We start from the raw sequence: 21,414 nt of genomic DNA, 5'->3' as shown, positions 1-21,414 counted from the left end.
AGTATCATTATCCGATCAGTCGATTAAAAAATTAATCATCTGTATCCGAAATGCGGTTATGGGTAGTAAGGATCTTAATTACAATTGCCTTTTATTCAATCTAGCATCACTGCTCGGCCGTTAGTTACTACCGCAACAAATTTCCCCTTACTGCTGGTCGCGCTCGCATGAACACCAAATCGCATCGCCCCGTTACGTGACATCGCACCAACCATCCCGGCCGGCTGCACCGAAGCACAACATGTATCACAACAAGCCGACGGCATTACAGCATCTCTTCTTGCGTGGACTGATCAACACCGGCTTTGCGGCTTTTTTCCTTAGCCAGAGCGCTTGAAAATGAACTCCCCATACTAAGTGAGAGACGAGTTCATCATTCCCGTTCCTTATTTCCCTCACAACCAACTCCGCGATAGTAAAACTCTTTCGAAAAGGTTTTGCCAAACCGTGGCACGGCGCGCTCGAGAATCAGTTGCTTTTCGGCGTTCGGCACTTGAACAGCTCTTTGGCCTTTACTCAAACACCGGCTTACTGGAAAGGGATTGCTTGAAAGTGATTGCTCAAGTCTTTGGATCTTGGATCTCTAGAAGGCCGGCAGGTTTTCGCGAACGGTTTCGTTCTACTTTGGGCGCCGCGCTCGCTTTCGTGGGTTCAAATCTCGGTGAAACTACAAAACACCAAGCGACTCCAGTGGTCGTAGTGCTACAAATTCTGTGTTTCGTTGCAAAGAATCCTTCCTCTGGTGGAATTTTGTGGGTGAAGAGAGTGTGTTGGAACAGGTTGCGGATAGCCTTGGGGATTGTAGTGAAGGAAGAAGTGCTGTAGATTTTTGTATCTTGAAGTTCAGTGAAGTCACGGTGATACAAAAAACGAAATTTTCGAATTTCCGTTTTGAAGCCCTTGGAGTGATTGTGAAGATAACTAAAGTGTGAAAAATCGTTGGAGATTTAAAAAGGTTAGCATTTCTAGGTAGAAGAATATTTACGTGGAAAAATCATAGAGATGTGAACAAAATCGATGGTATTTCAAAGTGTATTACTTGTCATGGTGGATGTCACAAGATTGCTAATCGTTGAAGCAAATTCGTGATCTACGATATTATTTTGGTTCGCACGTTTGGGTGCTAAGTGGAGGAAGTCGTGGCTCAGTTCGGATTTTGGTTTGTATGAAAACATGAGATCTATTTGCAAACTAATTTAAGAGATAGTGTGTGAAATGATTTCATAACGAATGTTTTTTTATGATTCAGTGCTATATATTCTAACAATGCTCTTTTCAAATGGAACGTTGTGATTCACTTTTGGCTGTACTTATATAATTATAATGCTTCGATGAGTTAAGAAGAAGTAATAGTAGTTTACGGAACAAGTTGCAGAAAGATGATTTTTACAGCACGAGTTGTAAATTTATCCTACGAGGCTTGCCGAGTAGGATAATTACGACGAGTGCTGTAAAAATCGAGTTCTGCAACGAGTTTCGTACAACATTTTTTGCAATCTCGTAGAACACCAGTTGAGGGTAACAGAAAATATATCGGAGTGCATTCACCATTATTTTACAATTTCTGAGAAATTGTTGTGTTATAATTCATTACGCCACTCAAAACAGTTGCGTAATGAGAAAGCGTTACGTAATGAATCATTACAGCACTGGTTTCAGTTAGGTAATGACTATTCCCGCACTGCTTACTTCAGTGCAGGAAAGTAGGCCGTTTCATGACAGATTGGCGTGATGAAAAACAGCCTATTACGATGAGAAATTGCAAAAATAATTTAACATGTTTGACAGAAATTAAATTGATGAAAGTACCACGGAATTTCATACAGGAAGCATCAGCTCTTATCTTGTAGTATTTGGTTATAAATCATTCTTCAACTCGTGCCCAGGGCATTCGTGATTACCGAATGATGAACTTGATCTAGGTTGATTTTAATAGATTTCAGATTGTTTTTCACCAAGAATACCGCTCGCCGAATGAAAAAAAAATATAGTTTTTAGTTCGTTGTTTATTTTTTTTAAATGATTCCATGAAACAAGAAAAAAAATTACGGTTATCTAGTCTAAATGTGTGTAAAAATTAAATTTATGTTCAAATTGATCTTGGATATTCGACTGGAAGGATTTCAATTTAATTTCCTGAAATTCTTTCAATGAAATATTGAACGACTTTCTTCTAGAAAAGCATCTTAAAAAGAAACCCAGAAATTTTGAACAGAAACATCATCTGAGTTACAATTTATTGTTTTGTTGTTTTTATTATTTCACCTTGTCAATTCATTATGTTGAGCATCATTATGTATTTTTTTTTTCATCTCATAACTTTTCTATCCTGTGGCGCAGCCAAGGTTTTTGAGACTCGGTGCGGAGTCAAATTCGTGGGCCTTACAAAACATACTTTCAATCAATATTAATATTTGGGATTGAAATAATTTTAAAGATTTTATTTAGTAATCAAATGTTAATTCACAAAGAACGACACTACCACTTCAGGGCTAATAGCGCCTAAGTGTCTCAAAAGTGGAACGTTAGAGACCAGAAAAATGAAACCGAACAGGAACCACGTTTCGATAAGGATTCCTCAAGTCATCCGTCAAGACAACTCTCAGAGCGTTTTCTAAAAGTTTCTGTGGGATTTATTGATTTAATTCGGAAATATCATCAGAATGTTATTCTGGTATTTGCTTAAATTTTGCTTTTGATAGTTGAAGCAAAAATCGAAGACTTTTTTCAGGAGTACATTTAAAGATATATTCACAAACTTCCCTAGGAATTCCTCCAGAATTTTCATTAGAGGTACATTGAATAACTCAACCAGAACTGTTTTTAACGATATCCATAGATTTTTCTCGGTGATTCCCTCAGTAAATTTCATAAAAAAAAATCCCCAAAGAATTGTTACAAGATTTTTCTAGGAATTCGTCCAAGAAGATACCCAAGATTTTTCAGATATTTTTGGATGGAATTACAATATAAAAAACTACATATATTTCTAAACAAAATTGTACAAATATCACTGAAGAAAAGCATGATACATTTCTACATTAGAGAAGTTTTTCAAAGATCCCGGGAACTCTTCTGAACTTTTGAGAATGTCTTGGATTAGTCTTTATAGAAACTAATAAAGAAATAATTGTAAAATTACCCAACCAAAATTTGCTAGATGAAACCCCTGGAAAATCGCGAGTGGATCTCATTGAGGAGCCACAAGAATAAGTAATTGCTGCAGAATCTTGTAGTTTTAAACACTAAACAAACTTTTGAATTGAAGAATGCGAGTAGATTTTACTTCAAAAAAAAAATCAAAAAATCTTTGAAGAGAATGGAGAATGGATTTATGGAGAAATTTATGAAGAAGCCTTGGATGAATTAATTGTGAAATTCATCGTAAAATTCCTAAAAAAAATTATGGAATTATACCTGGAAGAATTTATGGAGCAATTGCTGGGATGATCATTATCAATTATCGAAAAATTCGTTCTGAAAACGGCTTGAAGTATTTCTGAAAAATCCTCATAGTTCTTGTATGATTTTTAAATATAATGTTTACACGAATTACACCTTGAACAAACCTGTGTTATTTTCATGGAAATATTTTCTGTAGAAACATTTTAAAGTGTTATGCTGTTGTAAAGCTGCTAAACGATTTTCTGGAACAAATTTTGAAGTATTTCCTATTAGTTTCCTGAAGGAAGTAAGGACAAAGGAAGTAGGAAGTGAAGTATTTCCTATCTTAAGAAATCATTTAAGAAATTTCAAGACAAATTTCTTTGGAGAATTGTTAAAGTTTTCTCTAAAACAATTCTTGGGGAGATCCTTGGAGAAGAACACTTAAGGCCAACAATTGCGTCAAATGCTTTGGAAAGCAATGAATAAGCTGTTATTTATGATTGTTTTTTTCTTTGGAAAACTTAACTGTTAGCTGTTGGAAGTGCTGATAAAGATGAAGATTCAGCGTTTTAAGTATTGTTTTATTTAAAACTAGTGGTCCCGGCAAACTTCGTCTTGCCATCAAGTAGGCTGCTGAAAAACGTCACGGAACGTCCCAGACAAAATTGAATGTTCTGTTCACTTCCATTTTATTCGAACTTTCCCGATGAACATCTTGAGCTTTTTATACACACAAGCACGTCGGAACACTTCAGGATCACATCTTTATGAAAACTTTCAAAATCCAGTAGCCCGTTCTCAAGCCATTTCGTGACATACAAACACCATTCCATGTTTATTTATATACAAACTCATCATGATTCAAATGCCGAACACTGTGTGTATTCTGTTCCATATTCTGGACACCTTGAATGAAATTCCGAACAGCATGAATAAATCGTGTTGAAATTAACAATATTGCAGACAAGTTTATCTGAGATGGATTAATACTGACATTGAACATAAGAAACATTACTACTCCCAAGGTGTAAAAAAATAAAATACATTAAATCTAAGTTGCAAGTGGGTTCAATTTCCTGGGCAAAATGATCGCATATTGCAGCAAATATTATAACAAAATCGTCATACAAAAGCTTAGTGTACGGAATATGAGACTGTTCGGAATTTGAGACAACACGGTATTCCTGAAGAATGCTCTGAATAAATTCCTGAAGATGAAAATCTATGAGCCTATGGAGTAGTCAAGTAGTAATCCATGGATCTTCCAGAAACAGCCAAGAACTGGACCAGAGATCAACTTCTAAGATTGCACTAAAACTTCAAAGGCACAAATCTCGCGAAGAAAGCATCCCACAACAGTGCACTTTTTATTTTGGCTTTATGCACTATCAGAAAGCTTAAAATAAGAAGATCAGGAACATTTGCCAACTATTCCTCCAGTTTTGTGCCATTGAAAACGTGAGTAGGTGGAGAAGTTGGCCATTGTGCCGGCCATCTTCGCATTCCAAGATGTTTCACCTTAACACTTCAGTCGTCGCGCTGTTGTATTTTGTACAACAGTGATGAAAAAACCTCGCTTATCGTACACAGCATCAGCGTGGTGGTTCTTAAGGTGGCAAACCGCGCGACGACTGAAGGGTTAATTACAAATTGTACATATGTGCAGTTTTCGTTAGAATTGGATATGGTGCAAAATTTAATTGATTAAAATCTTTAATGAAAACATAAATTTCATCCGACTTGAAATTGCATCTTATAGAATTCCAATTTATTCTGACCAAATATTTAACTTCAAACTATCATTCCATTACGATTTCTACTTCACTTAGTGTGACTCAATTATATTCTTCAATGTGAAATTACATATACAGAATGCGAAAATTGTTTGTACGTGAATTTGGCATCCACAAGCGTTGTTTTCATTGTTTTTGTGAGTGAATGTGATTTCTGATTACTGTAGTATATTTTGACATATCTTCGCTATCTAGGACAATTTTTGTCATATTTTTCTTACTGTCCTAAATAATGTAACAAAGCAAAGAAGTTTGAAGGTTTTGTTCGCTCAAAGTTAGGAAAAGTGTTTGATCGTCGTATACTCTGGTGATAAACTTTCCACCCTCAAAAATTACATTTTATTGTTGAAAATATTAGTTTATTTCGTATCAGAGGATGAATGAATTCTTAGAGAACGTGTTTTTCGTGGTCATTCGTGGTTTGAGGGCATTTGCGTCCTATGGGTTTGATGTGCCTTTTTTGTGAAAGTTTAATAAAAAATAAACACGGATGTCTATAACAGTTCTTTGAGGAAACAATTTGTTCCTTCGGTTAGTGACAACTTTTAGCAATACTAGCTCATGGGTTTTGAGTAAAACAGAGCCGATTATCACAGTTTTATGAAGGTTTAACCACGGCTCTCCAAAAGGAGCCGTTTTTTCGAAAATATGTTTAAGTCTCCAATGGTACAGGTACAAATCCATACTATCGTTTGATATTGGCGAATGCTGGAGACAAGGCCTGTGAAGTATCTCACCCTATCGCTCATGTTTAAGAAGCATTTATCACAAGGATATTGAGCTCAATGACCGCATGATAACATTTAAAGGTATGCTTTCAATTTATCTCTAGTAAGGACAAAGTAAGAGATAAAAATCGTGTCTAAAGCGAAAAACTGAGTCTAAACAGATTAAACAATATAAATAATGAATAAATTTGATTTCTGTTAATTAAAGTACCTGCAAAACATACATTTCTCTACAGTTTTTGTTCTACGAGATTCTTAACCTCATGCCTAATCATAAAAGTTCAATCGTAGTATCATTCCTTTGTCATTTCTGAACATTAATGTAGTACATCATTTTTGTATCCGAAACACAGATAAATTGTAAAAAATCATCGAAAATACGTCATTCCTCATTCCCCTACATTTAGAGCTGCTGCCAAATGGCGCACTTGCTGACATGTTACAAAATTGAACATAGTAGCTTTGCTTTTTCAATGATGGATGATGATTGAAGAAAACAGCAATCAAATGTCATCAACGCAGTCGTGTTTCAAACAACATTCGCATTTGATGCCAAGCAATTACATATGTGATATAGTCCCGAGGTCAAGCTTCTCGACTGCTGATCTTGAGGCCCCTCCTAATCTTCTCCAAATTGGATGAAAATTTGTCTGGTAGTTTGTTTTAGTATTGCAACTAGGACTAGGGGGTGACTGGTTGAATCCCAGAAATTTTGATTTTTGTGAAACTGTCTACTCCACATGTCCAAAAAATGTTTTTCATGAACAAATTGACTTACTGGTTAAAAGAACTTCACTGTTCAACATAAACACAATGACTAAGTTAACATAAATATTTCCGCAAATTGCCTCACTTTGTTTCAACTGCAAGTGCTAATTTGATAATAACGAAGCCTTCAGTGGTGCACTGGCTTATTAATTTGCCAAATGACAATAATGTTTCGATGTGACAGAACTTAAGGTGAAAATGAATCTAAGCCTAACCTCAAATTTTCAAGATCACAAATATTGAGAACCAAACATCCGTTTGAGCTTAAAACTTAATCTTTTGGTCACTTGCTGGTGGTTTTGAGGTTTAGCTTCGATTCATATTCACCTTATATATTATCCCCTCTACCGGCAGCTTTATTTTTTACCGCTAAAAAAAAATGCAAATCGCGATAACTTTTTTGTTTCCCTATATGTTTGCACTATTCTTTCACAAGTTCTAAAAAACTCTTCTAGTTTTGAAATATGTGTCGATATTGATAATTTGTCATCTGGATCCGGAGATATTTCATAATTCCTTGGGGGACCGACGCATAGCCATAACCCACGTAAATATCTCAGGCTACAGAATTTTTATCGTATTCGGATATTCACTCCTCGATACATTAATGCCAGTATGTTGTAAAAAAATGAAGCAATTTGGTGCTTTGAGTATTGAGCATTTATGTTTCTAGTACCACCCAGGACAAATAAAGATCTTCTTCTTCTTCTTTATGGCGTTACGTCCCCACTGGGACAGAGCCTGCTTCTCAGCTTAGTGTTCTAATGAGCACTTCCACAGTTATTAACTGAGAGCTTACTATGCCAATGACCATTTTTGCATGCGTATATCGTGTGGCAGATACGAAGATACTATATGCCCTGGGAAGTCGAGAAAATTTCCAACCCGAAAAGATCCTCGACCGGTGGGATTCGAACCCACGACCCTCAGTTTAGTCTTGCTGAATAGCTGCGCGTTTACCGCTACGGCTATCTGGGCCCCCAAAGATAAAGATCTTGAAAACTCTAAAAAACCTCATATCGTAATTTTCAGATTTCTCCAAGAATACTGAACCGAATTGTATGATTTTTTTTCAGGGTAGCTCCTTATTACCTGGTATTGTATAGCACACGTTTATTTATTTATTTTTTTTTTGATAAATTGACCTAAAATAAAATGGCCGCTAGAGACATTTTATATGGAAAATGTCGGTCCCCCAAGGAACATCGGAATATCTTCAAACCCAGGTCACCAATGATTAATATTAACACGGCTTCCTAAACTAGAAGAAAAAAAATTGGTGCAAAAATATCAAGAAACAAACAAAGTTATAGCGATTTGAAAGTTTTTTGGCGGTAAAAAAAAAAGATTCCTGTAGAGGGGTTAAGTTTTGTCACATCGAAACACGATGGTTCACAATATTGCATTTATATTTGCTAATAGACAAGGTCCTACCACAACGGCTGAATGATGATGATGATGGTCCCACCACATACCCCACAAATGTTTGAGCAAGACGATATATCTTAAAGATAATGAATTATGATCAATGTCAACCAGATTTGCAAACAATAAACGGTCTGATTATTTCAACAGATATAAACAACAAACCAAGTTTCCATACTACACAGCAAAAAAATGGTAAAAATTTGTTGTCTCAACCATACTTTTTCATAAGTTTTACTAGTGATCAAGAAAGTTCAACAGAATCCAAAACATTGCCAGAATTGATAACCCCGCCGATGATGTCCAAACTATCGGAAACATTTGCACTTTCAAGAAATTTCTGACAATCAACCAGTAAACTTACAACCAGTGCTGGGAATGGTAATAGTCTGGGAGGGAGAAACCAATACAAAATTTCTCTACGTCACAGTGAGCCGAGATTTTGCTGTCACGAACTGTCACTGTGAGCCCGGATCTTAAACAATGGACAAAAATGATAAAAGCGCGTAATTAGCCTAAGCATATTTTTTCATTTTATCAAAAGTAGTATAAATCAAATTAGAATCAATTCATGCACATTAGGGTGCGGCTTATTTTTCAAAAGTTCTCAAAACCAAAAATTCGTAAGCTCTACTGAAATCAAATCACATTAAAAGAGAAACCTCAAAATCTGAGCCAAAAATATTAACATTTAGAGGTGGCGCAAGCGTGTTGAAGGTGAATTTTCAAGTTATAAAAAATGACCTGCAGTTAAGTACACATAACTTTGTTATTTTTCAACCGATTTCAAAACTTTTAGCACCATTTTCTTTCAAATTAAATTCATAAAAATATTGTAGAACATCGAATTTGTCTAAAATCAAAACTTGTCTTAGTTAAAAATACTTTTATCCAAATTTTTTCTCATTTTGCTAAAAAAATCATTTTTGTTTGACAATAACTTCATTAAAACTCAATCGATTCCAAATATTTTTACATACTTTTGAAGCAAATTTATTCGTTTTCAAACTGTACACACAACATTTTTTTCTAAAATATATTTTTGACTTAGGTATTCAACAAAAACTACCCAAAAACATGATTTTTCAATGAAAAAATCAAATTTCTTTGGATTATTTAAGTTTTTTTGCCGAAAGTAACATTTTTTCTATGAAACTTAAATATGTAAAGCATCTTGCCTTAATTACGAGTTGAATAGTGCATATAATTTTCAACATATGCAAACATAATTTTGTTTCAAAATTATTTAAAAATTGTTGCAAAGTCCTTCCCAAAGGTTTAACAAATGAGAAAAATCAGTTTCAGCTTAAGAGACAATATTTAACTGCCAAAGACTTGACAAAACTGACATTTTTCGTTAAAAAATAATGTTTTTGTGCAGTTTTTGCTGAATAACTTTGTCAAGACATTTTTTTAGTTAAATTGTGATATATGAAAGGTTTGAAAACAATTAAATTAGCTTCAAAAGCATGTAAAAAGATTCGGAATCGGTTGAGTAATCATGAAGTTATGGTCAAACAAAGTAGAAAAAATTTAAAGTAGAATGAGGAAAAAATTTGGAATAAATTACTTTTAACTAAATCTTGTCTTAATTTTAGACAAATTTGGTGTTCAACAAAGTTTTTACAAATTTAATTTTGAAGGTACTGATGCTAAAAGTTTTAAAATCGGTTGAAAAATAACAAAGTTATGTGTACTTCACTGCAGGTCATTTTTCATAACCTGAAAATTCATCATCAAGACGCTTGCGCCACCTCTAAATGTTAATATTTTTGGCTCAGATTTTGAGGTTTCTCTTTTTATGTGATTAAAATTCAGTAGAGCACACGAATTTTTGGTTTTGAGAACTTTTGAAAAATAAGCCGCACCCTAATGCACATTCAAAAGTAACGTCACGAGAGCACTGTTTATTCTAATTGAATATAACGTATTGGAATGAGGCTCTTTTTACTGTTTTCATTAAAACTGAAAATTAAACGCATAGAAAACTGTGGCCCTTTTTCAATGTTTGTCCAGATAGATCGAAGGTACACAACAAATGAAAACTAGCGATTTTCACTAAGCCTGCCTTGATTGCCGTTGGCAAACTGGAGTTATCTTGCAATTTGGAAAACAATTGTATGCAATTTCGTGTGTAGTATCGGTGCCTCCCTCCCAGGTAATAGTAGTAGGCTTGAATTTTTGCGAAAATCACGTGGCTCTCCCAGTACAGTAGTTCAAAAACGTAAATTTCATCAAGTAGCCTATGTTGGGTGCACGAATTTTCTAAATCATGAGTGTCATTGAAGGCTCTAAATGCGGGAAATGCAGCGGGAAATAGAACATTTTTCTACAGTAGTTTTGGGTTGCCCTTAGGAACGGGTGTTTTGCTATTTTCAAGGCATTTTGCCTACAGCAGCGATGGGCGTGAGTTTCTTTGGCTTCGCTGACTGTGATTGGCTTCGCTTGGCTACTGTAGAGTGAATTTCAGATTTTTTCCCAACCCTGCTCACAACTAATGCATGGCATCCACCAACAGCCTAAATTTTCAAAATTTTCAATTCAAATGATAAGTAATCACAGTCGTTTATACTTGTATACCGCGCGCGGGACTCAAACCTCCATAGACTACGCATAAAAAGGAATAGAATTAAGCTATAACTACGTCAAAATATAAAAAATCCATCATCATCATCGAGGCCAACATCGTAGTTTATTAGTGCCTCAATAATTATTGAACATATTTTACGATACAGTCAATACAAAATATTCATTAGTCAAAACTTCGTTAAGATACAGTATTAGTCAAGTACAAAAAAGTTAACATGTAGCTGCTCAGAACGCAGCTTTGACGTGTGAAATAAAGAGTCTCATAAACTTTTTTTTTTTTTTTAAAACAAAGAGTTTTGTGAAGCACAATACAAAAACTGAAGTGTTCTTAATACAGTGTTATATCTATGAACGTCACTTCCTCTTTCAATTCGATAACACAAATATCGAGGCAATAAACTGTTAATTCCTTTAAAAATAAAAACCATCGCCAAGAATACAATTCTTTACTTCACCGAAAACCACTAAAGAGCATCTAATAAGAAAGACGAGGAAGTGAATCTGTTGCATCTCAAAATCAAACGCATTATTTTATTTTGCAAACGCTGCATTCTCGATATTTGTGTTTCATTCGCTAATAACAAAATGGAAGCGCAAAACTCCATCTGTGGGGAAATGATTTGTACAAATGTATTTTACTAGCAATCGTTAAATCGTTTTTCAATCGGCAGAATATTCCATACTTCTTGCATATTTTCTTAATGACATTGTCGATGTGAGCATCGAACTTTAATCTGTCATCAATGATCACGCCAAGATATTTAATTTCGCTCACGCGATCAATTGTCTCATCGTCAATTTGTATTGATACGTCTATACTTTTTCAAATCGAATTCGATTCCGCGAAATCAACATAAATTTAGTTTTACTTGTATTCAATTTCAACTGTTTGTACTTCAACCATTTATTCAGAGAACGTAAATCTGCATTCATATGTGCAACGGCATCATCAAGATTTTAAGCCGCAATGAATATCACGGTATCATCAGCAAAAAGATTAATGTCACAAAAAGGTAAAACTCGTCGTATGTCATTTATATACATATTGATCAAAACGGGCCCTAACGAACGGCATAGAAGTAGCGTATCTGACTAGTGATCTAAAGGGCGGAGGTTCGAGGCTTGTGAAATATATGAGTAGATAAGTGAAAGCACAAAACTTGTATCATGATGAGCTAGCACCCATATTAGGACTATATAAGCCATTACCTCTTAATCGTATTAAAGTCAACCCTCTTTCAAGACCTTTGCGTATAAGCACAAGACTTAACTCCCTAACATTATCCAAGATTCATCCAAGATTAATCAAGAGAATCAAAAAAGTAGATTTGAGTATTGTAATTATATGCGCATCTGACAAAAGATAAACAATTAAGGCGGACTTGAAAGGTGCAATACTCAAATCTACTTTCTTGATTCTCTTTACATGAATATGGGCTGTATAATGCCATATGTTTCTATTTCTGGGATTTCCTACTCTGACTGGAAAACTTTGCCGCAAACGTCAATATTTTGTTTTGTTTTTTACAAGGGGGAAATCTGCAAATAGATCCCCTGAGAAGGTAACTCAGGGAATGCGGGGATGACGCACCAACGACGATCCGCTAAAACCAGCCTATGAACTGTACTTGAGCAATTCTTTTAGAATTGCTCAAGTGGTGAACAATGCATCGACATTACCCTAGGCCTCAGGCCCTTATCTCCCCGGAACCACCTTACGGTATTTCATCGGGGAGGAGCCTGTGTATATAGCACAACACGTGTAGCAGAAGTAGCCTAGGCAAACTCCTAGCCGATCTAAACAATGTTACAAGGGACGAGCCTCGGCAGGGCTAATCCTCTGCAGCCATCTATTGGTCGGCGCGCCAAAGGCACTGAAACTCTAATGTGAATGACAGCCGTAGTTACTGCATTCCAGCATTCGGCATCCGCACACATTCTCTCTATAATATTGTCGGGGGACGTGTCCCCTCCGCATGTAGTGAGCATGCGACCTCTCACAACAATGAAACGGGGACAATCGAACACGACATGCTCCGCTGTTTCCTCTACACCAGCACAATTGCGGCACGCAGGAGATTCTGAGTGCCCGAACCTATGCAGGTACTGTCTATAGCAACGATGTCCTGACAGAAACTGCGTCAGGTGGAAGTTCACTTCCCCATAGTTTCTACCATACCAATCTGACACATTTGGTATTAGCCGATACCATCTACCCTTAGGGGCCCAGATAGCCGTAGCGGTAAACGCGCAGCTATTCAGCAAGACCAAGCTGAGGGTCGTGGGTTCGAATCCCACCGGTCGAGGATCTTTTCGGGTTGGAAATTTTCTCGACTTCCCAGGGCATAGAGTATCTTCGTACCTGCCACACGATATACGCATGCAAAAATGGTCATTGGCATAGTAAGCTCTCAGTTAATAACTGTGGAAGTGCTCATAAGAACACTAAGCTGAGAAGCAGGCTCTGTCCCAGTGGGGACGTAACGCCAGAAAAGAAGAAGAAGAAGATCTACCCTTAGTGGAGTTATACCATTCCTGCTGTCAGCTTCTGAGCGTTTCCTCTTTACACGTGTCGCGGACTCCTCTGGTACACCTTTGGTTGAAGCATTGAACATCTTCCTTGATGATGAACCTGATATATATATCCTGTGCGTGCTTTCCAACCGCTTTAGGTTTCTGCTCGTTCTAAGCGCTTTTGACCAGATTGGTCCTCTATACTTTAGTATGGATAGCGCCATGCTTGCTAGGAGCTTGCGTTTGCCAGCAATTACAGCAGAGCTGTTAGACATCATCCTTGAAACTGACTTGCGGTTATTGACCACCACCACCTCAGTCTTGTGACGGGCCAGTCCTAGTTTCCTAAACTTCATTCATTCCTCAACTATGGAGATAGAGTGCGCTGCTGTCAACTCTACTTCTTCCATCGATTCACTATAGACCACTAGAGTGATATCGTCGGCGAAGCCAACAATCTTAATACCCGTCGGAAGAGGCAGCCTCAGTACGTCATCGTACATCGCATTCCATAACAGCGGGCCCAGGTTTGAATCTTGAGGTACTCCCGCGGTAATTCGCTTTTCTGCCCCACCTCTGTGTCATACAGTAGAATCCTACCATCAAAATAGCTTTCTAGTTGCTTACACATCTGCACCGGTACCTTAAGGCGGTGAAGTGCATGGGCTATCGCTTCCCAGCTTGCGCTGTCGAACGCATTCTTCACATCCAGAGTGACAACCGCGCAGTAACGGATGCCGCTCCTTTTATGCTCGATTGCCACCTCAGCTGTCTGAACGACCGACTGGATGGCGTCCAGAGTAGATTTACCTTTTCTGAATCCAAACTGATTGTTGGACAGGCCGTCCACACTTTCCGAATACGGTACTAGCTTGTTGAGAATCAGCCTCTCCAATAACTTGCCCGTCGTATCTAGTAGACAGATAGGTCTATACGCCGAAGGGTCACCTGGTGGTTTACCCGCCTTTGGTAGTAACACCAATTTCTGTCGCTTCCATACATCCGGGAAGATTCCTTGATCAATGCAGCGTTGCATCGTGGTTCTGAACATGTCCGGATCCGCGTTCACTACCGCTTTTAAGGCAACATTCGGGATATCATCGAGTCCCTTGTTTGACGCAAATGATTTCACGACTTCTGTCAGCTCTTCGTTCGTCACTCTCGGCACTTCTTCTCCTTCATCTACCGCATACGGCGCTAGGGGCCATGGGCTTATGGGATGGTGCGGGAAGAGTACATCGATTATCGATCGCAGCAACTCGGGCGACTTCTCTTGGGGCGCTATGGCACTTTTGGTCTTAGCCATTACCACTCTGTAGGCGTCACCCCATGGACTTGAATTGGCACTCTTGCATAGACTATCAAAGCATGCCCGTTTTCGACTCTTGATTTCCTTTTTGAGAGCCAACTTTGCCTCTCTGAATGCTGCACCACGTTCTTCTCTTTGTATTTCTGTGCGTGCGCGTTACATTCTTCGTCTAGCCCGAAGGCAGATTGCTCGAAGATTTGCAATTGATTCGCACCACCAGTACACCGGCGGCTTGTTCTCTCTAGAAGGGACTTTTCTTGGCATGGAAGCATCACACGCTCGTGATATCACAGCAACTAGCTCTTCACCGTTTAGGTCCAGAGTGTTCCGTTCGCGCCTCAGGGCTTTAGTGAATACTTCGCCGTCGAAGCGCGCTGTTTTCCATCCTCGGGCTTGGGTCGAGTTACATCGCGCTGTCTTCCGCCCGCCTGGTATTATACTATGGCGAATCGAATGATGATCGCTATGAGTATAACCGTCATCAACGCGCCAGTTCATAGTACCTAAAAGGTTAGGACTACAAAACGTCACGTCGATAATCGATTCGGCACCATTTCTGCGGAAGGTACTCACTGTACCCACATTTGCCAGCTCTACATTTAATGCGGCCAGGGATTACAACAATAGCTGGCCTCTTTGATTGGTTCAGCGGCTACCTTACTCCACTGCCAATGCATTAAAGTCGCTAGCTATCACTACTGGCTGCCGATTAGCTAGTTCGGCTATCATCCTGTCGACCATGTGGGAAAATTCCTCAATCGACCACCTTGGAGGCGCGTAACAACTGCAATAGAACACGCCGCTGATTTTTGCTATAGCAAAACCGTAATTTGAGCTAGAGACTACTTCTCGGATTGGGTATAGTCCTGTCGTCCCTATAGCTGCTAGCTATTGAGATCTATCCGCCACCCAGTTCCCGTTGTTGGCTGGTATGCGGTATGGGTCCGATAGTAACACCATGTCAGTCTTGGTTTTCGAGACTGACTGCCAAAGCAGCTGCTGGGCTGCATCACAGTGGTTTAAATTTAACTGTGTTACTTCCGTTTCGGCTGCTCTGATACTCCGCTTGTGCCCGAACATTTGGGTCCGCCCGTTAAGTGTCCGTTGTCTGCTCTGTCGCACATATTAGGCACTTAGCGATTTGCTTACAATCGCTTGCCCTATGGCCTTCGGTGCCGCATTTTCTGCATTCCACGACTTATGGCCCTTCCCAAAACACTTGAAGCAAACTTCAGGAGGCTGTTGTATGCTCAGCCGGTACCTTGAGTATGCTCAAGTTCTTCGCTTTGTTGGCCTCTGCAACCGGCACCCTGATCGCCGTCACCTGGGTGCCCTGCGGGCCCTTTCTAAGGTGGATGGCCTTACTGGCTACGTCGATGTCACACTGCTCTTTGAGAGCAGCCGAGACCTCCGCTGCGTCGGTGACCTCATCCAGATTTTTACACTGGAGAGTCGCTTCAGCAGTAAGGGATCTTACAGCAACCTCGTCGCCAAGTACTTCTTGTGCCAGTTGCTGATAGACTGCAGCCTTTTCCTTGCCGTCCTTCTTTAAGACTAGGATCATCTCACCAATCCTAGTTCGCCTTATGCTCCGCATTTCTACGCCCGGTAGTTTCTCCGTGCTTCGCATCGCCTTCAGAACCTCAGCGTATTTCGTCAATATAACGTAAACGTAACGTTATAACGCAAACGTCAATATAAAACACCTGATGAAAAAATATTCTTATTTCGTGACTACTACAGAAAACGTTAAGGTCTCATTGACTTTTGATTTTCATCGCATATAACGATTTAATCATCTCGTCGCTCTTGTCAAGCTTATTCTTCAGTACTATTTGTTTAATATAAATCACAACAAATCAAAGCCTTCCTACATGAACAAAAATGCAAGTCAATATTTCAGAAACGAAACCCTCAAAATAGTTTAAACTATATGCTGAATGATTGAGGAAGGGCTTATGGAACACTTAGGGAGAACAAGCAGTTTCTGTCCCAGTTTGAACAAGAAGAATACAAAACGTTCGTGTGAAAAGCTAACTATGTTGAAGTGAAAAGTGTAATTATTTATTATATTAAATGCGGTATACCACCTTGGGCTGGTCTTAGACAAAGTGAACGTCAAACATGATCAAAAGTGTAATTCCTATTTGGGACCAATATTTTAAATTAAAGATTTAATATGTGCTAACCGTTATTTGAGCTGAAAAAATTGCTAAAGTAGTTGCAAGAACATACTCTTTCGTATTATGAAATAAAAACAAGAATTCGTTTAACATTTGAGGACCCAATTATTACCTGAGAGCTTTCTTTGGCGAAGCTGCCAATTCCTCATTCGTATATCGTGCGTCAGGTACGATGATACTCTATGTCCAGGGAAGTCAAGGAAATTTGTTTACGAATAGATCCTGGACCGACCGAACCTAGAGCATTTTTCTGTTGCATCATTTTGTGCCTTGGTGCATATCTTGTTTTGTCAAAATTGAACCTATCTGTAACTTTTAAATTAATAGTTTTTACACAACTTTTTCAATAATTATCAAAAATTCAAGTAGTTTGAAGTTCATCACAGAAAAATGAAAATAAAATCGGGTAAGAAACGGCGGAAATATAGCTCTCTGAAGTTGGCCATTTTGTAAGAGAAATCGGCTGGGGTGCATTTTATATGGCTGATACTGTAAGAACTAGTGCTCTCATTATTATAACAAACATTAACGGCGCCGAGTGCGTCCGAATGCAGGTCAATTTAGGGATGGAAGGGAAATGTTGACGTGTTACTTACTTTATGGAGGCCGAGGAGTCCTCTGCACTTCCACAAGAAAATATTGGAAGTTTGGATATAGGAAAGGACTCGTTTTTAAAAACGATAAAGATATAATTTGAAATGAACACCTGAATATATACACAAATGACCGATAGTTCGGTACTACGTGAATCAGACACGATCCTGTTTTGTCGGTCGCTTCACAGCAGCATGCAACAGATAACGGATCAAACACTACTCTGTCTGCTTCAGATATAGCGAGCTCTAATGAAACTGGAGGGTTTCCAAAAATCTTTGCAAGAATGTTTGAAAGAATTCTTGAATTAACTCTTTAAAGAGTTCAAAAAGAACATGAAAAACTTTAACTGGAATATGGTAAATTTTTGTATGCATTACTAGGAAGAGTCTTAAGGGCAGTCCTCAGTCCACATGTAATAATAGAACAAGTTTGGTTTGAGCATGGAAAAACAGCAGGAATATCTAAAGAAAGCAGGTATTACTTGATAAATGCCAACTGATATCTTTGGAGGAAGTCCTGACGAAATCATTAAAGGTTTTCTTACGGAAATTTCGACTGAAATTTTTAGAAGACCGTATGGCGTACCCACTATAAGAATTCTACACGGAAAAAAATCCGTTGCCGGAATCATGAACAAAAAGTCATGAAATCATAAAATTTTATGTTTCATAATATCATGACTACAAGTCATGAAACCATGGCTATTATTCAAGAATTTGTGTGCTCAGGGCGTTACATAAATCCAACCGTCACTTTTTTCATTTAAGTCAACACGTCTTTTGCGATCGGTAGTGTTTTTTTTTCCAGTGAAATTATGAATAAGTTTTGTTTACGGAAGAGGTTAATTAGAATATCATGCTCGTCGGAACTTTGCCATCATATCGATGACATTCCCGATGACCCAATGACTGCCATTGCTATTAGATGTGCGAAAATGTACTTGCAAGATTTCACACTGATTATTCCGTACCGGGCAATGATTGACGAAGGTTTTGCTTGACAAATTCGTCGGCGATTTTAAATTTTCGGTGTGATGCATTCTCCACATCTTACAATAGAGCAGCTCACACAAACCTTCGGCAGCCGGATGATCTCTACCACTTTCCACGCCCGCAGAGTCGTTTATTTTTCCATCGCCAATACAATCCACCAGCGTTTTGCAGCCCAGGGACGATGTGCCAATTCAACTGATGTTTGGAATGACATTTTTCGTGCAAACCTAACCACCGGATGTTCGCGTTCCTGTCAAAGATGTGGCACTCACAGTTTATTCCGAAACTGCCGGCACAAAATCCATCTTCATGTTATTTGTTTACCTATGACAAATATACAAGGATCATAATTGACGTTTGTATGTTTTCATGAAGTGAGTTCATGAGTTCATGATCCTGCTTCATGATTTCATGACTCAAATTTCCACTTTTCACCACCAAAACTGGAATCATAAATGACAGGTATCTAAATCCATGAATAGTTTTCATGTTTTCATGAATTTTATTCATGGTTCCAGCATACATAGTTTATGATTCGATGATTTGAATTAACACTTTGTAAACGTAACGTGCAGCTGGCGTTACGGTAAAAAGATTCATGATTTCATGACTTTTGGTCATGGTGTATTTTCATAACATGAAAATACACATTCCTCCCAAAATCATGACCTTTTCTCTTTGTTTTGGGTGCCGCATTTTTACCCGTGTAGGAGAGTGTTTTGGATAAGTTCTTGGAAAAATTCTAAGTGGGCCAAAAAACTTTGGAAAGAAATAAAAAAAAAATACTATAGATTTTATTTGGCGGATCTTTGAAAAAACAGACACTGCTTTGCTGCTTTTTGGATGAAATGCGAGAAATTCCAGGATTAATTACAGAATTATTTTCTGAAAAGACCATTGAAGAAGTTCATGTAAGAATTCCTGGAGTAATTCTTGAAAGAATATCTGGAGATACTCCTGTAGGACAGAACTTCTAGATTCCGGAAGAAATTAATAATATTTTTTGCATAGATGGCATAGTGTTCCCTAATATAAACATAATAAAGTACAACAAGTGTAACCCGTCTGTTAATTTATGTTAATACTGGTTTTAAAGTTTTACTCCACATTCACAGTACTTAAAGTCAGCTGCATGCTCCATAGAGCAAGCAATAATCACAGGAATCGCATTGAGTAGCCTTCTTCACGCTCTCCCACTTTTCCTGATTCCACTTCGACTCGGCTCAGCCCTAGGTAATGATCCTACTCGAGGACTCAGCAGGATCCAATTGCTGTGCTATGTATATCAACGGCGGCAGCGGAGTTGCCTAGCTGAATCATGGCCTCGCAATTGGCTCGAGAGTGAAAAGTGAAGACCAAAATTGAAAATGACGTAGAAGTCAAGCGCTGTGCACCGCTTTTATTCTGGTCATATAGATATAGGTTCGTTATGGTGGTGGAAGCAATGCCTTAGACTGTAATGTAGCTATCTCTGGGTGGGGCTGGGAATTTAATGAATAATTTAAGATAAAGTTAAAATAGCGCAGAAACGGATCACTTGACGAACGAACAGTAAAGGTGCAGCACACGAATGGTGTCATTCCAAACAGTAGTTTATATTGAACGTAGTATCATTTTAAAGCGTTTAAAACTTTTAAGTCATTATGGGCTGCATTAATGCATTATTTTCCCTGAAAGTTTGTTGCTTTTGGACAGATTTTTTTGTTGAAAAAACTTTGATATTTTTGAAAGGTTATAGAAACAGTTCCTGCTTATAACATGAATGTCTCTAGTATTCCACATTTTTGGCACTGTAACAAGAATTTAAATTTTGATTTAATGAAATAGTTTTTAGAAACAGTGAAAAACTGGTAGGTGTTATTCTGATTTTGCTGGATGTATTACGCCAACAATTTCAAATTAAAAAAGAACTTATTTCAACAGTTTCTTTATATTGAAGCCTCAGCCAATTCCTAACGACCATCCAACCATGACAAGAAGAGTTGATTCAATTTACCTCAAATTCGCAACATGCTCCAAAATTAGTACTCCACACTACGGTGGTCTATATTTAAATTCACCTAACGTCTCCTCCTTTCCGCTTTCCTTGTGTGAATTTTAGGTTTGCAGATTCCCAGACCCAGACGCGGGCGCAGACAGAGAAATTCACGAACCCAAATTCGTTGATTGTGCGGTTTCTTTCGGCGCTTCACCGTGCGACCTGAAAGAGATAGAGGGGCGGCTGCCTGTGTTTCGAAGAAAGCAAAACAAAAGCCTGTACCGAAGGTCCATAGGAATTCGTGAAGACAACGACCGACTCTTACTCTCTTCATAAAATCGCGGTGTATTATCCAATTACTCCTCCACAAAACGCACGAATCTAGAATTGTACCGCCATCACTCAGCTGGTGTTGTTATCTCTGCAAATTCATCTGGACCGCTGCTGCTGGAGACTATCTCTATGTACATCTGCCGAAGATAGGAGCGAGAAATATACAGCGAAAGGTAGCGCGCCGGTCGTCACCGGGTCGTAATTGGTGTTTCTCTTTTGTTTCCCGATTCGGGAGTTTTGTTTGAACAGTTCGTGTCCGCGGTTTGGCTACATTTCGGGCCGCTCATCTGTCTTAGGTACGTGGTTCTGTAGAACTTTCAAATCGTTTGGTAGAGAGCACAAAAGAAGAAACAAAAGTTCAGTAGTGGTGAATCAACGGATTCTTTGGTTAGCGCCAGCCGAGAGGAAACGACGACGGGGCCGAAGTGATAACCAGAGTGGAAGATATTGAGCAAGGTGAGTTTCATTAGACCTCTCAAATTTTGTGCAATAGATAAGACTGAAGCACGTACGAAATATATTGCTTTGATGATTTGAGCTTCGAGTCGGAAATGTACCCAAATGTGTGTTCGTGTTCGAGATCGGTTATCGAATTAGTTCTAGTACAGTTGTTATTTTCAGAGGAACGCTTGCTAAATTTGTAAATGGAATTATAGAATTGCGTAAATCTGCAATGAAATAAATTTGATACACTTGTGTGCACCCAAAATATCATGATTTGTCGTGAAATACTAAAAATCCATTGAAACTAAACGGTATAGTATAAACACGGTTAAAATTTACTACAAAATATTGGTTTAAATTAAATAATAGAAGCA

At 38.3% G+C, this 21,414-nt stretch overlaps 1 protein-coding gene across 7 annotated transcripts in view; it reads left to right on the top strand.

Moving 5' to 3' along the window:
- The first annotated feature begins 455 nt into the window (after window positions 1-455).
- The window catches only part of LOC5577147, a 408,487-nt gene continuing 387,528 nt past the window's right edge, over window positions 456-21,414 (top strand). For 4 of the 7 annotated variants that reach the window (XM_021843538.1, XM_021843540.1, XM_021843542.1 and 1 more), the window contains exons 1-2: window positions 457-955; window positions 20,387-21,052. The gene's annotated coding sequence lies outside the window, so the exon portion shown is untranslated. Of the gene's footprint in view, window positions 956-20,386; window positions 21,053-21,414 lie in introns of all 7 variants that reach the window. The other 3 variants (XM_021843541.1, XM_021843539.1, XM_021843543.1) reach the window with 2 other exon arrangements.

This window comes from Aedes aegypti, chromosome 2, assembly GCF_002204515.2.
Source record: "Aedes aegypti strain LVP_AGWG chromosome 2, AaegL5.0 Primary Assembly, whole genome shotgun sequence".
Taxonomy (NCBI): domain Eukaryota; kingdom Metazoa; phylum Arthropoda; class Insecta; order Diptera; family Culicidae; genus Aedes; species Aedes aegypti.
This window is presented reverse-complemented; position numbering and strand designations above follow the sequence as displayed.